This window comes from Macaca thibetana, chromosome 2 (assembly GCF_024542745.1).
Source record: "Macaca thibetana thibetana isolate TM-01 chromosome 2, ASM2454274v1, whole genome shotgun sequence".
Lineage (NCBI taxonomy): Eukaryota > Metazoa > Chordata > Mammalia > Primates > Cercopithecidae > Macaca > Macaca thibetana.
The window spans coordinates 143,173,515-143,192,771 of NC_065579.1; the positions used below are offsets into that span (position 1 = coordinate 143,173,515).

General features: G+C 51.9%; 1 long non-coding RNA gene across 1 annotated transcript; it reads left to right on the forward strand.

The window, feature by feature from the left end:
- The first annotated feature begins 2,557 nt into the window (after positions 1-2,557).
- LOC126949198 (uncharacterized) lies at positions 2,558-9,347 on the forward strand. The gene is made up of 3 exons (XR_007723620.1): positions 2,558-2,876; positions 4,517-4,781; positions 9,192-9,347. It is a non-coding gene; the product is annotated as an uncharacterized LOC126949198 (long non-coding RNA).
- Positions 9,348-19,257: the final 9,910 nt, after the last annotated feature.

Genomic DNA, 19,257 nt, shown 5'->3' on the forward strand with positions numbered 1-19,257 from the left:
TTCCTGGTTTCTTCTCAGCTGCAGACAGGGATGAGGATGGGAAGGGACGGCTGGCACCGGGCCTGGAGGTGGTGTGCTCGGCAGGGAGCTTCCTTCCTCCCTGGCTGAAGAAAAGGCAGCCATGGGGGGCAGGGAGGAAGGGCAGCAGAACAAAGGCCTTTTGTGCAAGGGAGGGTTTCGGGCTGGTCCTGTCTGCACACAGGATTAGGGTCACCAGTCTGGTGGGCAGGCACGGGCTGGCCCAGGCTGCCTGCCGGGCACGGTGTCCCTGCTGGTATGAGGCTTGGCTGCTGGGGCACATCTGTGACGGGTGGACTCACAGCCATCTGGGCTGGGAAAGTGAGAGGGACCCTGACGAATGTCCTCCTGGAGTCACAGGGCAGAGCCAGAAATGTCCTCATCCCCAGAGACTTCCTCCTCGGGCCAGCCCTGCCACTACTCAGACCAGGGGTGGTGGTTGCCCAGGCGGGACACAGTCAGGGTGAGGACCGAGGTGGTCTGGTGTCTCCAGGTGGGGGCCAGCGTATATGAAACAGTCTTCAGCCACAGGATCTGTGGGTTAGGTCAGAGGGTTAGGCCTGGGGGCGTCGGGCAGGACCCTTCCTCACAGCTAATGAAGTGCCAGGGGTGTGGCAGACTAAGGCGAGAAGTGGGAACTGTCTGTCCTGCGACGGTCAGTAAGGGGTGCATTGACTGCTCATGATTTGAATCAGTAATGAACCCGGCCAAAAGCCAGGTTGCTTTTTATTATCACCATACTCTAAAAAATCTAAAACAAGGTGAATGATAGAATATTGCTCCTTGTGCTAAACGATTGCTGTAGATACTGTTAAGTTTTACTACCATATGTGCATGCTCACATTAGCATATTCTGGTGACTTTTTTTTTTTTTTTGAGATAGAGTTTCACTCTTGTTACCCAGGTTGGAGTGCAACGGCATGATCTCGGCTCACCGAAACCTCCGCCTCCCGGGTTCAAGCTAGTCTCCTGCCTCAGCCTCCCAAGTAGCTGGAATTACAGACATGCTCCACCACGCCCAGCTAATTTTGTAGTTTTTAGGAGAGACAGGGTTTCTCCATGTTAGTCAGGCTGGTCTCGAACTTCTGACCTCAGGTGATCCTCCCACCTCGGTCTCTCAGAGTGCTGGGATTACAGGCGTGGGCCACTGCGCCCAGCCGACTTTTGTTTTAATAAACCTGGAGAACTCGATTATGCAGTCAGTCCCGAAACATGCCCATTCAATGACAAGCATGTGTTTGGAGAGTCTGTTTGTGGTGATTTAGGATCATTTGAGCGGCTTAATGTACAACTTGTGTCTCTAGTTCCTGGTGGTGCTACCTACTCTTGTATTTAGGCAGTGGGTTTGAAATCATCAGCGACTGTGCAGTGAATAGAAAGACAAAGAAACATGGGTGGGTGTGGTGGCTCACGCCTGTAATCCCAGCGCTTTGGGAGGCCGAGGTGGGTAGATCACCTGAGGTTGGGAGTTTGAGACCAGCCTGACCAACATGGGGAAACCCCATCTCTACTAAAAATACAAAATTAGCCTGGTGTGGTGGCGCATGCCTGCAACTAGTCGGGAGTCTGAGGCAGGAGAATTGCTTGAACCTGGGAGGCAGAGGTTGCGGTGAGCCAAGATCAAGCCACGGCATTCCAGCCTGAGCAAAAAGAGCAAAACTCCGTCTCAAAAAAAAAAAAAAAAAAAAAAAAAAGAAAAAGAAAGACGAAGAAACAAAAGTTGAGTTATTTCAGTTCTTTCTCTGTGCCCACATGAAGTTTTTATTTGGGTTTAACATTTAAAACACTGAAACAAATGCAGAGTGAAATGGTTTTGCTTGGTTAGTGCACATTTTAGTTCATCCATACGGTATTTTCATTTTGTGATTATTACCAAGAGCAACTTTGTAAAAGTGACCTGCTCTGAGTGTCCAATATGCTATGTCTGCCACTGGGTCAGAGTAATCACAGAGAGAACCCGGATGGGGTGCAAGACCCTGAGGTGTGCCACGCAGAAGGTGACTCTGAACCCCAGGTCTGGGCAGGGAGGCAAGGCAGGGCTGGGGAGCGGGTGCTGAAGGTGGAGCTGAAGCAGGGGTGGGAAAGAGGGCCAAACAGAGGCTGGGGTGCCACAACAGGCTGGGGTGGAGGAGTCTGCCAGTAGCCACCCCTCTCCCACTTTCTGCACGTTGCATCTCTGTTAACAGGACCCTTGGCTGCTTCTGCTGGCAGACAGCCTTACTGCCCTGGAGCTGCAAATAACAACTATTTTGCCCATGCCTCACCTCCTTCATCCTTTCTCTGCAATCATTTGTTTGACCCCAAGGGCAGAACAGGATGGAAGAGGAGGCCTAAGGGAAGCGAAGGAACTCTGACTGAATGCCCTCTCTGCAGCCCCTTGTGGCCTGGGCTCCTCCTGGGCTTCCCCACCCCTTTCCCCCCTCCCCACCCCTTTACTCCATCCCCACCCCTTTCTCTTGGCTTCCTTCCTGGCTGGCTTCACTTTCCTGTCCCCAAGGTTTTGCCTTATCCTCTGGCTTTTTCCACTGGTATCTGGACATTTCTCTCAATCCCACATGCTCCCTTCCCCTCTGTCTGTTAGAACACCCAAGCACAGCTCCAGTCCCCATGACCCCCATCTTTTCATTCTTGATGGCTGGCCACTCCTCCCTGGACCCCAGCCCCTGCCTTAGGCTAGTCACCACTATCACTCAGTCCGCTCTCCACTCCCAGTGACACTTCCAGCGCACCCCTGCTCCAGCTACCCCTCACTCCACGCAGCTCCTGCTGTGTACCCACCTCTGTGCTAGGCTTCAAGGAGGACCCCTGGGTCAGATGAAGACTTAATTGCCTCCCCAAAGGCCTCACCACACACTGGGGTAAGGAAATCCCTCTTATCCCATCCCTCCATCTATCTCTCCCTCTCTCTGTTTCCGCATCCATCCATCCTTCTATATCTCCCTCTGTGCCCGCCTTCCTTCCTCTCTTCATCTCTTTCTCCCTCCCTCCCTGTATCCATCCATCCATCCATCCCCTTTTCCCTCCATCCCTCCCGCCCTCCTTCCGTCAAGTCATCCTTCCTTCTTTCAACCCATCATCTATCCATTTCTCCCTCTCTCCCTTCATCCAGCTATTCTTCTCTCCCTCCTTCCAGTCCTGCATCCATTCTTCCTTCTATCCCTCTCTCTATCCAGCCCTTCCTCCCTGTATCCATCCATTCCTGCCTTCCTCCACCCACCCATCTCTTCTCATCCTTCCCTTCCTCCATCCCTCCCTTTATCCATTTATTGATTCAATTTGTCCCACTTTGTGCCAGGCTCTGGGTTGGGCATGGGGGCTCAGGCCTGATTCAGACATGGTCCTTGCCCTTGCAGAGCTCAGTCTCATAGGAGAAGGGGAGTAGGAATACATCTAATGGAGGAAGCTTAGGGCAGAGGGCAAGGCCTAAACTGAGCTCTGGAGGGTGAGTAGGAGTTTACCAGGAGAAAGAGTGAGTGCAGGGCACCAAGGCAGAGGGAAGAGTATTTGCAAAGGCAGAGGTATGGATGGTGTGGTCTGGCTGGAGGGGCAGATGTTGGGAAATGGGGAGGCAGAGCAGCTGAGCCTGCTCACAGGGACCTTAAAGGCCAGGCTGATGCATTCAGACTCCATCCAGAAGGTGGGTGGGCGGGGGGCCCAGGAAGGCTTCTGGGCAGGGGAATAATGTAGGCAGGTGCATGCCTCCAGAAGACCCTTCCTGGCTACAGTCTGGGATGCAAACTAGAGAGCAGTTTGGGATGCAGGTGAGGGCCTGAGGATGAGTCAGTACATTTGTCTCTGAGCATCCAGTCCCAGCTTCCACAGCCAGGTTTTCATTTGGTGTCTGCTTGTAGCCTGAGAGTCCTGGGTTCAAGTCCTGACTCAGCCACTTCCTTAACCTCTCTGCCTCAGTTTCCTCAGCTGTAAAAATGGAAAGACGATGGCCTCCACTCCCCTAGCCTCAGCTAAAGGCTCAAGAGCTCCATTGCTCACAGGGTCTCCAAGAGAGGGAGAACGAGTCCAGGATGGCCAGCAGTATCTGGCCCTCTGCTTAGCATGGAGGAGTCCAAGGAAGGGCAGGGAGTGGCAGGCCAGGCCCTGGCTAAGGGACCACCATGTGGCTCCAGCTGTGGGAATGCAGGCCAAACCAGACCCACTGGCTTTTCAATACAGAAAGCAAAAAATACAGAGTCTTGAACTGTCCTGAGTTTTAAAGTATCCTGGGTAAGCAAAATGCTTCTGTGGCCCAGATCAGGGTTGCTGTGAAGGTAAGCTGAGGCTGCACATGTGGATGATGCCAACAAATGCAGCCCCTGACTCTGCTGCCCACCCACATCCCTCCCCTTCTTAAAAACAAGCCTCAGAAGGACTGAAAGCAGTCCTTCTGCAGCAAATCTCCCCAATCCCAGTGTCTGAGCTAGTGAGAGGAGCCAGTGTTCCTATGGTTTGAAATAATTGCAAGCAGGAACTTGAATAGATATTGGTTCCCCTATGTTCACAGCAGCATTACAACAGCAAAAAACGGAAGCACCTCAAGTGCCCATCGACAGATGAATGGATAAAGAAAATATATGGTCTATTCATCCAATGGAATATTATTCAGCCTTAAAAAGGAAGGAAATTCTGACCCATGCTGCAACATGGATGAGCTTTGAGGACATTATGCTCAGTGGAATAATCCAAGTCACAAAAGAACAAGTACTGTAGAATTCCACTTAGGTGAGCTCCCTAGAGGAGTCAAATTCATGGAGTCAGAAAGTAGAATGGTGAGTGTGAGTGCCAGGGGCTGGGGAAGGGGCAACAGGAGTCAGTGTTTAATGGGGACAGAGTTTCAGTCTGAGAAGGGGAAAATGTTCTGGAGCCTGATGGTGGTGATGGTTGCATGGCCATGTGAATGTACTTCATGCCACTGAAATGTACATTTAAAAATGGTTATGATGCTAAATTTTATGTTATGTGTATTTTACCACAGCTTTTAAAGAAAAGTGGCAGATGTTCACTGAGGAAGGGAAAGGCAGGCCGGGAAGCTGGCTTGTGGCACTGAGTCAGCTCTACCTTGCTCCCCAACCCCAGGGGCGGCCATCTTTGTAACAAGACAAGGCCTTGTTGAGGCAGGACAGGTACATTTCGTTCCACCAGGGCGGACTCCTTGCTATTTCTGTGTGATGGGCCTGGCATGAGAGGTGTTGAGGGACACTTGCCTGCAAGAGCAAACTGATCTTGAAATAGGACCTGCACACTCATCTGGCCCTATCTTTAATTTTCTGTAGAAAATGAAATATTTAAATATACTTTATGATATTAAGGCAGTTCTTTCCACTCCTAGCTTGTAAGGTGTTGCCTTCTGTTTTTTTGTTTTTTTTTTTTTTTTTTTTTTGAGATGGGGTTTCACTCTGTCACCCAGGCTGGAGTGCAGTGGCACAATCGCAGCTCACTACAGTCTCCACCTCCCAGGCTCAAGCGATTCTCCTGCCTCAGCCTCCTAAGTAGCTGGGATTACAGACGCCTGCCACCTCACCCAGCTAATCTTTGTATTTTTAGTAGAGACGGGTTTTGCCATGTTGGCCAGGTTGGTCTCGAACTCCTGACCTCAGGTGATCCGTTTGCCTTGGCCTCCCAAAGTGCTGGGATTACAACACCGCGCCCGGCCTGGTGTTGCTTTTATTATACCCATTTCCCTGTCTCTACTGAGGTGATTATATCACTTTCCTCCTTTACCTTGGTAAACCAAATGCCTTGCTCTTCTAGGGTTAAGGCAAACTTGCCTTCCTGGATACCTCCTGCTGGCGGGTGATGAATTGCCTTCAGAAGTGGCTGCCCTGGGTTTGTTAGTGTTTGTACCCTAGGGTGCTGCGTCTGTGTCTCTGCATGAGGCTGGCCTGTGCTTTCCTTTTCTCAAACTTACGACCTCCTATTGCTCAACCACCTCCACCCTGCTCCCCACCCAGCCCTTGGCCATGCTCACCAGCTCAGCCATCTGAGCTGGACTAGGCACCAAGACCAAGAGCTTGGCCAGGACTGTGGGGTGAAGCTTCCTGGGCCCTGGTGGGGATGAGCTGGGGGTCCTCTGGGGAGGGGAGTTAATGATCCTGGGCATGAGGCCAGCGGCCACTTGGACATAGTCACTGAGGGTGATGGAGACTACCCTTAGTCTGGAGAGCGGCCATCCTGGTGGGTGGGTAAGTGGGGGGCTCCTGTGGCTGTGCCTTAGCCAGACTCCCCTTCCCCATAACCCCACATTCCTGGCTCCCCTCTCATTCCTTCTTCATGCAGGGCAGCTTCCCAATCCAAGCAGCACCAGTTTTGGGGGCAGCCTGAACTCTCTGGGAGGACAAAGGGAAATAATTCTCTTTTCCCTCTATCGGTGCTGTCCCCCGGGCTCTATGGACTCTGGTGTGCCCTAATCTCTATCTCTGGGACATCCCAGTACACTCAGATTGAAAATCCTGATCAGACTCTGTCAAATTCCATGCTCTCCACTCCCCACTGGGTTTGGATGGATGCAGACTGAGGCACCAGGGATGGGGTGGGGAGGGTGGGGCCTGTCTTTCCCTGAGGCTGGAGACAGTGGGGAGGAGGCCAAGTTTGACTCCACTGGCCAATCTCTGTCTCTGTAGTCTCCTGGCTGCACTGACCAGTCATCAACGCCAACAATGCCTTTGGTATGGCCTTTGTCCACCAGAGCTTTTGTGATTCTTCCAGAAGTGCTATTGGGAGAGGCCCCCTCTGCATTTGGCTCCGGCTAGACCCCATCCCACCAGCTCAGTTCCTACTCCCATCAGGGTCCCCTCCTACTGTGGTCCCCCCATGGCCGGGTATACCTTTATGGTGCAGAACCAGGGAGACAGCCCATGCCAGACTCCCTATTGTGGTGACATTTAACTTGCAGAAACTCATGGGACCAACCCTGCCACCCCTCCTTTTCCTGCGGCTCTCTCCAATTCCCCTCTCCCTGTGCCGATGGGCCCAGGACAGCACTGCTGGTCTGCTGCATGAGATGACACCCAGGCTGAGATGGGATGCCCATCTCCCTGCCTTGCAGGTGCCCTCATTCTCCTGGAGATTGGGCTTTGGGCTTTACTTTGGCTTTTTTTGGAGCAGGAAGGGAAGTGCCGCTCCTGCCCCATAGCAACAGTTCTCAAGCCTGGTGATTTCTGAGCTCCCCTTCTCTTCCTGGATGTCTGCATATTTAAGCTGATAGGGCTGGCTGAGGAGAGGATCTTGGGGTGCTGGCAAGGGCTGCTATCTCTCTTTAGAATGTGGGCATCTGGTTGCTTCTTTGTCCTGAACTTTGGGTCCTGGCCACTAATTCCTGCAAAAGGAAAGGGCTCCCTCAACACCTCATTCTCCTGCAAGAGGCTCAGGCAAGGCTGGTGACCTGTCCAAGGCCCTGTGGTATGTTCTGATTCCTTCGGAGACTGGCATTCCCACCTCCTGATTCCCAGATATGAACAATCCCTCTTGTCTTAACATCTGGGGACATGAAAGAAGACCTGGGGCAAGGATTTGGGTGCAAGTAGATTATTTGGGAGCTTATTCCAGAGAACACAGTGAGGGTGTGAGGCAGGGAAAGCCCACAAAGGGTGTGTTAGGCCTGGCACAGTGGCCATGCCTGTGATCCCAGCACTTTGGGAGGCCAAAGCAGGAAGATCGCTTGAGGCCAGGAATTTGAGGTGGCAGTGAGCTATGATTGCGCCACTGCACTCCAGCCTAGGGGCAGAGTGAGATCCTGTCTCTAAATAAGAAAAGGCATGTTAATGAATGTCATCACTGGGAGCCGCTGGAGCTCAGTCCAGCCAGGATCAAAAGGGACAGTGCAGAGCACAGCTCAGAATTGTCCCAGCAAGAGACCTCCTGCCCCGCTCCCCACTGCTTGAGAAGGGCTCCTGGAGGCACTAACTCAGGACATGCCTGGGCTGCCCTGTCAACGTGGGCCAGATGAGCTCTTGCAACCAGTGGTGTAGGTGAGAAGTCATCTGTGTGTGCAGGAGCCAACCATGAGGCTGCAGGTGACCTTCAGCACCAGCTGAAGGACGATGGGCAGGATGTCGTCGGCACTGAACTACCCTAGCCATGCCTTTAGAGACCAAGAACAAAACAAACATACCCGGGGGAACAGTGCACCACAACCCTATCTTTCATTAGCTACTGACGCCTGTATCATAAGTGTGTGCACACTGGCTTTTCACAAACTGAACATACTTGTGGAACTGACACACAGATCAAGAAACAGAACTTGACCAGTGCCCCCCAGTCCCCTTTGTGCCCCCCTTCCAGGCACAACCACCGCAAGGGTACCTGCTCATAACTTTTTTTCCTTTCTTTTTTGAGATGGAGTCTCGCTCTGTCACCCAGGCTGGAGTGCAGTGGTGCCATCTCGGTTCACTACAACCTCTGCCTCCCAGGCTCAGTGATTCTCCTGCCTCAGCCTCCTGAGTAGCTGGGATTACAGGCAGCCGCCACCAAGTCCAGCTAAATTTTTTTGTATTTTTAGTAGAGACAGTGTTTCACCATCTTGGCCAGGCTGGTCTTGATCTCCTGACCTCGTGATCCACCTGCCTTGGCCTCCCAAAGTGCTGAGATTACAGGCGTGAGCCACCATGCCAGGCCCCTGCTTCTGACTTTTAACAGCATAGATGAGGGTTGCCTGTTCTGGAACTTCACACAAAATGAACAAAGTGTGTATGCCATACATGTATGTTCCTTTGTGTCTAATTTCTTTGGCTCTGAGCTGTGTCTGTGAGCTACATCTACCTTGCTGTGAGTAGTTGTGAATTGCGGGTATTCAATTGTGTGGCAGCCCCATGACGCACCTGCCCATCTCCACTGTCAGTGGGTGGGGAGTGGCTTCCGGTTTGGGGAGCTGTGGCCAGTCCTGCTGGGGATCTTCTTGTTTGCACCTCCTGCCTGGAGGACACACGCTCTCCTGAGTGGAAACTGAGGAGGGAGATTTCTGGGTCACAGCACGCACATATGCTCTGTTTTGGTCGCTGCCGCCAAACGGTTTCCTACAATGGTCGCATCATCCGAAACTCCCACTGGCGGATAAACATTCCGGTGGTTTCCCTTCTTTGTCCACAGTTGTTATTTTCTGTATTTCTTGCCTCTTCTGCAGTTCCAGTGGTGTGGAGCCTCAGCTTGTCCATCCTCCCGCCACCCTTGTTCGTATTTCACAGGTGACAACACAAAGGTGAGGGGAAGGAGTTCCTTGCTCCACGTCACACACCCCGTGAGTGGCAGGATGGAGACTGAAGTCTCTGCAAAGGGATGCAGGTGGTAGCGGGAGCCTGGAGGAGCATGCAGCTGATTTCGGCTGCGTGAAGTTGGCCGTGGGGTTGAGAGCCGCTCCTTCCTTGAAGTCGTCTGGCAGGCCGTATGGTGACATCTCTCCCTGCCCATTCTTGGGCTTGCTGCAGAGAGGTTGCACTGTGCCCAGTCTTCTAGAGGGAGGTCAGTATGGGATTTGGCACTTGCTGTGAGCTTTGGAGGACACTGTGGTCTCAGGCAGGAGCCTTGGGGGTGGCCGTGCCATGGGGTCAGGCTGCCTTTGCCCCTCCTGGCTGAGCCCAAGGGCTTACACCACCACTTGCAAGCATCCTTCATTTCTCATCTGTAAAACGGACCTGAAAGCAGGGCCTGCCTGGCGGATTGGCATGAGCCGTGCGTGAGACAGGAAGCGGGTATGCTTTGCCTGGCTCCTGCAGCCCTACGAGGGGCTCAGATGAGGGCCTGGTGCAGCCGGGGTTGGGGCAGGGGTGGAAGGGAGTTCTCCTCGAAGTCCGTGGCATCTGGCATTCTGGGCAGGAGCCCAGACATTGAGAAGGGTGCTGGGATGCTGGGATGCCGGCCGCCCACCTGCCCCTCCTCCCACATGTTGGCATATGGTTTTGTTCAGCAGGAGCCAAGCTGTGAGGGGAAGTTTCCTCCAGAGAGCCCGGCGAACAAGGCCCCTTTGTCTGGTCTGGGGTCTGCCTGCTCCCTAGGCCTGGAATTATGGGGGAAACCTCAGGCTGGCCATCTAGGGGCACTGTTTGTGATGGAGGAGGCCAGGGGTCACCCTCTGTTAGATGAGGAAACTGAGGCAGAGAGAGCAAGAGACTGGTCCAGAGAGCTCAGCTTGCCAGTAGTGGAGGCAGGACTGGCTCCCTGCTTCCGAATCCAGTGCTCTCCCTTCTCCACCCTAAGGTGGGTTCCCAGAAGTCCCTGGGTCCCTCATAGAGTTTGTGTTGGCGTAGCCACTCTTCTTTAACAACCCCCACTCCTCCAGCCCATGCTTTCCTCCTTCCTGCCCTTCCACTGAGAGTTTTAGAGAGCTGGCTCTGTGCAGCCACACTCCCAGCTACCAGGAATAGAAGTGTAAACAAAACAGTCATGATCTTGGCCCTCAGGGAGCTTGCCATCCAGCGGCAAAGCCTGATGAACCCGCTGACATTAATGGCACAAGAGTAGTGCCCCAAGACAGGTGCTCCCAGGTGCTGTGGTTATGCTGTCCAGGGGATGAGAGTGAACCAGGAGAGCTCCCGGGAGGAGGTGACGTTTCAGTTAAGACCTGAAGGCTGAGAAAGAAGGAGCCAGGAAAGAATGTGGCACCCCGGGGGAGGGGCAGGGTGCTCCTGGCAGGTGGCACAGCACAAGCAGGAGCTAGGAGGTTGCAGAGAGTGGGGAGTGGGCAAGCCAGCGGAGGAAGCAGGAGTCGGGGGGAGGGGAGACTGTGAACAGAAACAGGAAACAGCTCCCATTGAAAACGGAGACGCAGACTGGAGCCAAACCACTTTAGGGCCTTGCCGGCCAGGCTGCCAAATATGGGCTTGACTCTGAGGCCCACAGGGAGCCATGGAGGGCTTAAAAGCAGGGAGTCACAGGGCCAGATTGTGCTTTAGAAATTAGTGATTGCAAAGAAGAAAGCAATGTTTTAAGGGGCAAAAGCCGTGAGCAGAAATTTCACAAAAGAGAAAATGCAGATGGATGATGAGCATGGCAAGATGTTCATCCTCATTAGTAACAAGGGACATGTGGACTAAAACCACACCAAGGTACCATTTCACACCTACTACATGGGCACACAAGAGTTGGTAAGGAGGTGGCACGCTTGGCAGCAACTGGTGGAAATACACATGGGCACAAACACTCTGCAGCAATTATTTGGCATGAGCTGATGAGCCTGAATATGTGCATGCCCCATGACCTAGCTGTATGTCTGCCCTAAAGGACTCGTACAAATGTCACAGGGAGACGGACTTAAGGTGGTTATATCAGCATTATTTGTAATAGGAAAAACAAAACAAGACAAAAACCAGAAAGCAATCTAAATATCCATAGACAGAGAATCATTCAGTATGCAAGAGCTGGTCAGTAGAACACGGCACTGAAAAGGAATGAAGACCACCTGTAGGCACTGATGGATGCATTTCATCTCCTCAGTGCAATGAGAACACTTAAAGTATGAGTCTCTTTTTATCAAGTTCAAAAACAGCCCTAACTGAACAGATTGGGGATGCACACAGAAGTGGGAACACTTTTAAGGAAGCTCCGGGAGTTAGTGTGACTGGGAAGGGGCCCCAGAGAGGATTTCTGGGTCAAGAAGCCCGAGCTTTTCACAGGACCCCTTTCTGGTGTTTGCACATAACCCGAATCAGCCCCTGGGCTCCTGTCACATTCTCTCCTGCTGGCTAACATTTTTGCAATGGGTGTAACCTGCTTGTTTTATTATTAGTCACCAACCGCAGGCGACTTGCTTTTCCATCAGACCCTCGCCGTGTGCTGGCCTCCGGTTCGCAGCCTAGCGGGAGCCAATGACCCTATGAGATCTGGGTATTTCTGCGTATCTCTGGATTCTGATTGGCGAGATCACGGGGGCTTCCACGACTTGAGAACCAATCACTGAGGAGCTTGACGAAGTCCCCTTGTGTCTGTTGAAAACTTTAGAGAGAACATATTTTAAAAATGTGTGCTAAATACATGTCTGACAGTGTCTGAATTTAATGTCCAAGAAATCGACCTGAAACTCAAGGCTGCAAATTTACCCGCCCTATTGGGGCCATTGGTGGATCACTCTCCAGCATCTGGGAACAGCCCTCAGTTTCCACGTGGCGATTCCTCCCACCCGCTCAGGCCGCTGGGCATACATATGACGTGGGCGGAGCCAATCAGTGCAGCCTATCCCCGCTGCAGTGACTGGTTCAGGCCTGGGCACCTGTATTGAGTCCCTCCAATTGGGGAGAACCTTAAGACCAGTGCACTAGTGTTGTATTCTAGCTGGACTTGAAGGGTTATGAGTTGAGGGACAAGCGGGGGGAAATTTGCTCCTGGTAACATATTTGAAAGCCTGGATCAAGCTGTGCTTGAAGTTCACCCCTGTACTCTGTCAGTACTGAAGTCAATAGTTCCCTTCTTGACTTAGCCTCTTTGAGTCAAGTGTGCTGTGACTTGCAGCAGAAAGTCCAGACTGGCACCCTTTCCCAACTCATCAGTCACACCTCCTGGGCCAGAAACCTCTGTGTGTGTGTGTGTGTGTGTGTGTGTGTGTGTGTGTGTGTGTGTGTGTGTGTGTGTCTGCCCCACCCTCTCCCTGGCTCCCAGCATCACACCAGTCTGTGTCCTCTCCCCACAGTATCTCTCCAACCCGACCATTGCCCCTATGCCACCAGTCCTGTCTGAATCCCATCATCTCCCACCTGGACTCTTGCACCAGCTGCCTCCAGTGGCTTCCCGCTGCTCTCAGAACAAACATAGAGCTTCTTCCCATGACCACAGGCTCCCCTGTGAGGCCTGACCCTGCCATCTCCTCTTCCCTTCAACTCTCCCTTCAATGGACTCCTCAGCTTCAGGATCCCTTTCCCAGAGCCCACTTAACTGTCCTTGAGCACTTCCTGTGTGCCAGGCGCTGTCTGGTCCTTCCCACTGGTTAGCTCGTGGAGCCTTTCCTGAAGCCTGGCGATGTAGGAGCTGCTCTTCTTATTTTATGGAAGAGGACAGGAAGCCCAAGTGGTTAGGAGCCTCCCGAGTCTGAGCACACAGCCAGGCAGCCGGGCTCCAGCTGACCACTGTCCGCAGCACCTCCCCTGCAGCCTCAAGGCGCTTCTTACTGTGTGGGTGTGAGGTTGTTGGATTTATATCTGTCTCCCATTGGAATGTGAGCTCCATGCGGTCAGGGGCGAGTCAGCCCTACTCATGGCCAGAGCCCTGGTGGGATGCACAGTGTCTGGCATAGAGTGGGTACCCTGGAAAGGTTTGCTGAGTAATATTAGCTAATACTTATTGAGCACTTACCACATGCAAGCCACTTCCTAAGCACTTTCCATATAACTCAGTCCTCACAACAGCATGCTGAGGTAGGCAGTTATTTTATAGTCGGGACCCTCAGACACAGAGGGGCAACTTCTCCCAGGTCCCATGGCTACTAAGCAGCAGAGCTGGGCTTCAAACCCAGGCAGCCTGGCTCCAGACTCTGACCTGGTAACCACGTGCTATGTCATCCCTGCGTGGGCGGATGGCTGCACAGATGGCTGGACGGACACTGAGGCTACGTTCCTTCTGGGGGTCAGGGTGAGTGGAGATCAGGGGTGTGGAGCCGAGACTGGGCCCATGTCCTGAACATATCAGGAGGCCAGGGCTGACAGATGGAAATGAATGATCAAGGCACATCTTGCGGGGGTCTTCTCTACTTCCAGGGGTTTGGCCAGCTGGCCAGTGTGGTCCAGAGGATGTGGGTCTCCCACCTGCTCCCTTATCAGGGCCCTGGTGAAGAGGCCTGGAGAAAGGAGGGGTTGAAGCACCTGGGGGAAAGCCGGAAGGACGGGAAGAGACCAGAGGGCAACTCAGTGCAGATACTCAGGATAGAGGGGCAGGCCTGTCCATGGCCAAGCAGCTCTGGACCTTCAGCTAGGAGGTCAAGGGACCCTGCAGTCAGTGTGTTGGCAGCTTAATACGTCACCCCAGATAACTACTGCCAGCTTAGGTCACACGGCCTGAAGTCTAAGGGCTGGAATGTGGAAAGTGAAAGTTCTCTATGGGCCATACAGACCACCCTAAGGACCTGTGCTCAGTCCCTGGAATAGTCCTGGAAGAGGGACGGCTGAATTGGCCCCAGGGTACTAGAGCAACTGGGGTGACTCAGCCTGGAGAAGAGCAGCCTTGAGGTTTTGGCTGAGGAGGAGCAGATAGGCCAAGAGGACCGGAGGGTGGGGCCAGAACCCACAAGGGAGTCACCTCTCTGTGCGAGGACGACTTTTCTCTCAACATCCAGAGTTGCTCAAGAAGAGAAGGTGTTGCCCTCCCACCCCATAGCTCAGTTCCTGGCTCCTTCCTCTGGGTTCAGCTGGGGCAGGGGGACCTGGGCTCTTTCCACCCGAGGAAGGGGGTTCCAGGCTCTGTCTTTCCTGGCATTCCAGTGGCCCAGTGCGGCCCCAGGGCCTTAGGGCCAGATGAGGAAACACAAAGGCTGCTGGGCCACGGCCCCAGGCAGAGGCTCTGGACTGAGAGGCCTAGACAGAAAAGCCTGGGACTCCACGGGGCTGTGTGACTCACTTATGCTCCCTGGGGGGACCCAAGCTCAACTGTCTCTGAGCTGTCTCAGTTTTGTTATCTGTGAAGTGGGGACACTCAATGTTTAACATTCAGCAGGTGGAGGACATGCAAGAGAGGCAGCTGTGTCTGAGCTTTACAAACAGTATAATGCAGTGACAATTTCAGTTACCATTTCTATCACTGGATAGTTTGGGTCTGTGAAGAAGCCCAGAGTGATTTTGCCAAGCGAGACAGGATTAGATGCACAAGGTACATTTTGCAGGGAGGGAGCAGGAGAAGGCAGAGAGAGATTCAGAGGGCAGCACAGTTCTGACACTTGTGCTGGGAGGTGGGGAAGAAGGACTGGGGAGGAGAAGTCTTGGAATGTGATGCAGTTCCAAAAAGCTTCAGCCAAGATGATGAGGGGGCCTTGGGAACTTTTCCAGCAGGTGACTGCAAGGAGTACTGGGTCTCTCTGGGATGTTGCTGCATTCCCATTCCTAGCTCTGTGCTTTGTCGTTGGTTGGGAGCAGCTCACAGTGGCCTCAGCGTAAATGTGATGGTGGGTGTGGAGGAGCAGTCAGTGACCTATGCTGCAGAGATATGTGGAGATCTGAGTGATATATCTTCATGGCTACCATAACCCTCATTATCCGAAACCCATCTATACCCAAGACTGGTTGGATCAAGTCCTGCCAGGTAACCAGAGGTTACTTGCAGCCTCAGAAGCCAAAGTCTGTTATTTAAACAGAGACGTGTTTCCTTTTTCCACATACCTAGAAGGGGAGGTTTCCAGGTATAACTGGAAATTCTTGCCCCATAACAAGGCAGCCTGCTGGAGGACCAGCCATCAGCTGCAGGGGAAGGGCAGCCAGAGGGGCTCGGGGTTAGATTTAAGGGCAGCAATAAATGAAGGCTGGATGGATGGATGAAAAAAAGAACTGGAATAGAATATACGTAGTTTACTATTCTATTTCTATCTTGGAATAGAGGAAGGCTTTCCAAGCACAACCTCAAAACCATAGACCACAAAGAAAAATACTGGTAGGTCTGTCTACATCAAATTCTTAAAATTCTATGTGTAAAAAAGTACATAACCAAAGCTAAACTAAAGGGAGTCTGCAGCATGTGCTTGGCAGACAATAGGTCAGCATTCCTACTATAAAAAAAAAAATGCCTATCAGTTACTATGACCAAGATGGACACCTCCATAGTGAAAAGGAATAAAGAATATGCACAAATGGTTGAACATTTAAAAGAAAGAAAATACATGTAAACATGCCCTTTGTTCTTGCAACTTCTTGGAAATAGACAAATGCTCGAAAATATATATCTCTATATATGTATTTAGGAGCAGGGTCTCACTCTGTCTCCCAGACTGGAGATCAGGGGTCAATCCTGGCTCACTGCACTGTCCCACCTCAGCCTACCAAGTAGCTGGCATTACAGGTGTTAGAAATAAACTTTCAGTGCTGCAAAAGAAATAGCACTTGAACATGAATTTTCTCAGCAAGGCAATTTTACTTCTGTAGAAGGGTGCATCTTGCAGATGGAGCAATGGCAAGAGCACACAAGGGAGGGGAAGGGGTTCTTATCCCTAACGCAGGTAGCCCCTACTGCTGTGTCATTCCTCTATTGGTTAGAATTAGACTGCACAGTCTAAGCTAATTCTGATAGAATACTGCACAGCTGTTGACAGTGATTCTAAAGATATCTGTTATTGATGTAGAAAAATGACCATAATATATCTCATGATAGAAAATGTTTATTAGAAACTGTGGGCAGGCATACATACATACATTCATGTATATGTATAAAACAAAAGCAGTTGGGGCTAGGTGCAACGGCTCATGCCTGTAATCCCAGAACTTTGGGAGGCAGAGGTGGGCAGATCACTTGAGGTCAGGAGTTCGAGACCAGCCTGGCCAACATGGTGAAACCCCCGTCTCTACTAAAAATACAGAATGTAGATGGGTGTGGTAGCGTAATCCTAGCTGCTTGGGAGGCTGAGGCAGGAGAATCGCTTGAACCTGGGAGGTGGAGGTTGCAGTGAGCTGAGATCACTCCACAGAACTCTAGCCTGGGCGACAGAGCAAGACTCTGTCTCAAAACAAAACAAAACAAAACATAAAACAAACAAACAAACAAAAAACCCCACCAAAAAAACAAAAACAAAAACAAAAGCTGTTGGAAGAGTTTCTCTTGGGAAGACAGACTCTCCCAATATTGAATGTTTTATTATATGTAGTTTCTAACTTAGGTATTAAAATCAGAGCCAGTCTCTCATTTCACAAATGGGGAAACTGAGGTTGAGAGTGGGCAAGAGCCTTTCTGGGATCAGGCCCCCTGTCTCTGGGCTGCCTTTGCTGTCCTGTGGGCCCCCTTCAGCCCCTTAGGGTTTCACAGTGTGGCCTTAGGCAAGTCTCTTCCCTCTCTGGGTGGCTGCAGTGGGGAAGGGGCTCTGAGGCTGCTCAGCCTATTTTTCCAGCCTGCTGGGGAGATCCCAGCCTCTGAGACCAGCACCCTGCCTCCTCACCCTTCCCCCTGCCTGGAGAGTTGGCCTCAACAGCAAGGCTGGGCCCAATTTCATCACACCAGGCGAAGGAGTGGGCCAGGATGAGTCACGAGCGAGCCGGGCCATAGGAGGTAGGGGCTGACCACTCCCAGACGGGAGTTGTGAGGCCAGGCGGCTTTCCTGGAATAAGTAGACTGCTTGGGAAAGTGCAGAGAAATCCCAGAGTGGAATAAAAGTTGTAATGCCTCTCCCCCACTCCTCTCCCCAGACACCCTATTCCATGTACTTCAGCCCTTTTTGCCACTCTGCCAAGGGGTCACCCAGTCCTTGTCTGCACACCCCAGCTCCCCACCATCTCACTATGATGTTCTCTCTCTTCCTCTGGAAGGGCAGGGAAACACGTGCTGACTCTGGAATTGGGCTGCTCCGGGTGGTGGCCCTAGCTATGCTGCTGAGCCTCAGTTTCTTTGTAAAATGGGGGAAATATCTAGTACCTCTAGAATTGTGTAGAGGATTAAATGAACTAATCCATGTAAGGTGCCTGTTAAAATGCTTAGTTCACAGTATATGGTTAACAGACATGAGTTTATTTTTCATCACAATCACTGCCCCCCTTTATTTAAGGCAAACCACCTTTGGAGAGAGCCTAGACATCATAAAAAATGGAACCTCAATGACAAACACCAGTGTTCAAAGGGGCCTGGGAAGTGCAGGTGCTGAACTTGGTGGGTAATGTTGTCTCAGGGAGATGAATTCTATTAGCCAAGGCTCTTGGAGGATAGAAGTGAGCACACCAAATCTCAGGTACAAGAAACCCCAACTCAAATTGGCTGTAGCCTCAACCAACTCAAAAACAAAACCCAACTCAAATTGGCTGAAGCCCCAAAGAGCATTTATCGACTCCTGTAACTGAAAGATCCAAGGGCAAGATGGCTTCAGGCCGAGCTATAACCAGGTGCTTAAACATCATGCCATCAGAAAGCCTCTTTCTCCTTCCCCTCCTCCTCCTCTCAGCCCTTACCTCTGAGCTGGTTTCATTCTCAGCAAGTTCCCCTAAGAGGTAGTCTCCAAGCTACTGGCTTACACCCCCAGCTGAGCAATAGGGCAGAAAGGGCGCTCCCTCCCCTGGCTCCAGGGCAGGCACAATCTGTCTTACATACAGATGCCCCTCACTAGGGCCACATATCCTTCCCTGAGCCAACCACCGTGACTGGGGAGGCGATTCCCCAGTGGGCCATACCACATCAACCGAATGAACAACATCAACCCAGAATGGAGCCAAGAAGGCCCTGCAGAGGAGCTCAAGGGCTGGCAGCTGGAGCAGGGGACAGGGATGGGCAGAAACCAAAGATGTATACTGCACAAGTCTTCTTGGAAGGCTCTGAGTCATGAGCTTTGGTGGGAGACTAGAGAACACAGCTTGTCTATCTACAACTTCTTAGTAGAGCATTTGAGCTCGATATTGAAGTAGGAGGGATGGTTATTAGTTGGGTGTAGGTTAGGCTGCTAGTTACAGCAAGGATATAAAAGACTTATGTGAAGGTACAGGCCAGGTGAGGTGCTCCTCTGCTGCCCAGGGACTCCTTCCATGCAAGTGTGACTCTCACCTGGTAATACAAAGTGGCTGTTTCCAGCCAGCAGGAAGGAAAAGGAAGGATAAGACTCATCTTTTCCTTTAAGGTCATGAGCCCGAAATTGTCCGCATTACTCTGCCCCCATTCAACAGCACAACATGTTTGTAGTCCCACCTGGCTGCCAGGGAGGCTGGGAGTGAAATCTTCAGCCAGAAAGCCATCTAAAATTTCTATAGTAATGTTTCTTACATGAATGGTGGGGGCCGATGAGGGTTTCTGCCACACGGTAGGAAGGATCTGGGTAGGTGGAACAGCATTCATAGTGGGATGGAAAGGCAGAGAGCCGGGGAAGTTCTTGGTGTAAGAGAAGAAATCAGTTTTTCATTGGGTGAAGAGTAGGGCTCTGGGATGTAAGGACGGGGTGTAGGTGGGTGAAGGGCTAGGGAGGCAGTGGGGATCCAGACAAGAGAGAGCCTGAACTCGGCTCCCAGGAGTGACTGTGTGCCCACATGTCCATGCTCTGCTCATGCTACCTGCCAGCAGCTGCCCTCGGGCCTGGGCCTGGAGTGTGTAGACTGGTGTGCAGTCCACTCTTGGGAGGAAGGAAGATGGGAGGAGACTTGTGCAGGCCTTGGGGGTCAGGACCAT